Source organism: Tenrec ecaudatus, chromosome 5 (genome assembly GCF_050624435.1).
Source record: "Tenrec ecaudatus isolate mTenEca1 chromosome 5, mTenEca1.hap1, whole genome shotgun sequence".
In the NCBI taxonomy this organism is placed as follows: Eukaryota; Metazoa; Chordata; class Mammalia; order Afrosoricida; family Tenrecidae; genus Tenrec; species Tenrec ecaudatus.
This window is the reverse complement of record NC_134534.1, coordinates 139,868,393-139,870,802: the sequence shown is the minus strand read 5'-3', so window position 1 is coordinate 139,870,802 and position 2,410 is coordinate 139,868,393. Positions and strand designations below refer to the sequence as shown.

At 42.3% G+C, this 2,410-nt stretch overlaps 1 non-coding gene across 1 annotated transcript; it reads right to left on the bottom strand.

Annotated features, from left to right (window-relative positions):
- Window positions 1-2,039: 2,039 nt before the first annotated feature.
- On the bottom strand, window positions 2,040-2,174 carry LOC142449662 (small nucleolar RNA SNORA9). Its single transcript, XR_012784787.1, has one exon. It is a non-coding gene; the product is annotated as a small nucleolar RNA SNORA9 (small nucleolar RNA).
- Between the last annotated feature and the right edge of the window lie 236 nt (window positions 2,175-2,410).

Here is a 2,410-nt window from a genome sequence, read left to right as displayed (position 1 = left end):
CTTCTTCATTATCTTAAAAGGCCATGCTGCCACATGTCATCTGTCCTCCAGGAAACAAGGTCTTAGCTGGCATTTATAAAGAGTACTTTTCCACATAACTCTAAATGTTTTAGGCAGGACTAGTACTAATTCTTCTTGATAGGACTTAAAAGCATTTCAAAAATATTCTGTGAGCTGTTCTGATGGAAAGGTATTTTGAGCTCCCTGAAATGTTGGAAAGTCTTGCAAACCCGGTTCCTCTCTTACAGCATCATGATATGAGAATAAGTCAAAAGTGGTGTTCCTGTAGGTCCAGTTCCTATTTGCGTGGGTTTATTTCAAAGAAAACATGAATAAACATTCTTCTGCAATCAGTGAATTGCTGCAAACAAGTAAAACCCCATATTCATCTGCTTGGGGTGCTTTCAATGAAAGGCCCAATGTAAACGGTGGCTCTAAGGTGATTTCCTGGACTTGTTAAGTTCAAGGCAGAGCAATCAGCTAAGAAGTCTATGATAATGATTTTTGGCGATTCCAAAGGGATAAGCAATCATGATAGATCTTTCTGGAAGAACACCGGACAATCATGACCGCTCATTATAAAGAAGCATTAGAAAATGGAAAACTGCATTGGTGAGAAAAAGGCCAGAAAGATAGAAATAATATAAAGATAAGATTTAAAACTAAGTAAGGGGGAAAAGACCACCATCAGTATTAAAATAAGCCATGTAACAAGGGAGAAATGTTTAATCCTAGAACAAATTCAGGTTGGGTGAAAAGTGAGGTCAACTGACCAGGTATCATATTACCCTGCAGCTGCATCCGCCAGGAAGCACCGTGGTGTAAGTGTTAGTAAGACATGTCCCCCATATCTATTTTGGGTAAGCTATTTCTACCTTTCCTTCCTGCCCTTTCTTTCTCTTTCTCTTCCCTCACTTCTCTTCCCCTTTCCTTTCCTTGCCCCATCTCTCTCTCCCCTTCCTTCCCTTTAACTTTCCTGGATATGGCTTTGTGGAATGTTCAAGAGGAATAATTGACAAACGAGTAAATTGAGGTTTGTTCCTATTCCTGTTATCAATTAGGAAACTGTTAGATTCTGTAAAATGTTTTCTCTTAATTAATATTGCATTGTAATATAAAATGTGATGACTTTCTAATATTGAAAGATCGGTCGTTGTTGCTGCTCCTGCACCGTTAGGCACCGTTGAGTCAGTTCTGACTCACAGCAAACCTGTGCACAAAAGAGCAAACCCCTGCCCGGTCCTGCACCAGCCTCAGAACTGTTTCTATGCTGGAGCCGCTGTTGCAGCCGCTGTCCCACCGAGGGCCTACCTCTTTCTCAATGCCCCTCCACTTGGTTGTTGTTAGGTATTGTCCAGTCAGTTCTGACCCATAGCAACCCTATGCACAACAGAACAAAACGTTGTCTGGTCTGTGCCGTCCTCACAGCTGTTGGTATACTTGAGCCCATTGTTCCAGCCACTATGTTCATCCGTTCTGGTAAGGGGGCGGGTATTTTCATACACTTTACCAGGACTGTCATTCAAATGCATCAATTCCTCTTCCATCTTCCTTACTCAGTGTCTAACTTCACACACACATAAGGTGATTGGCATGCCATGGCTTAGGTCAGGCGCACCTTAGTCGTCAAAGTGACACTCTTGCTCCTCAACAGGTTAAAGAGGTTTATCCAGCAAATTTACCCAACGCAGAACACCTTTTGCTTTATTGTTTGCTCCTTCCATGAGCATCAATTGTGGATCCAAGGAAGATGAAATCCTCCACAACTTCAATCTTAAATGAAATTAAATGCAGTGGGGCTGGGGGAAATTCCCCCTTACAGAAAACCCATAATTCTAGAAGTGAACAGACCTTTGGGGTGCTATAAATCTGAATGGACTCAGTGGCAGTGAGTTTGGAGAGTGAATTTTGCTTTGGCCACTCATATTCATAGAGTGACTCTTTGACTGGGAGAAATGCTCATGAATCATCTAGTGCTGTGCCATCTCATCTTATTTTCATTTTTTCAGACACAAACTTAAAATATCTTTTTTTCCCTCGTTTGTCTGAAATTTCTATACCCTCACTCTGGAGAGGGTGCAGAGCAAGGCCTCAAACCGCTTCAACACTGTTCTCGCACGCTCTGAAGGAATGCACAAGGTCACCCCAGACCCAGACGCGCTGGAGGCTTGCAGCAAAATTAAAATACCTCCATGACAAATTGGAGCTGCTTATGTCGATTGGGGAGGGATGAATTATAGGGATTAGCAGGGCCCACGATAAAAATAAAGGATTTCATTTTATATCAACTGTGGATGCATATTGCCTTTGGTAATCACATTGCACAGTTGCTATCTTCTTGTGAGCTCCACTTGTTAGGTGCCATTGAAGGGGCTCTGCTCCACAGGAACCTAGTCAAAGTACAATGGGA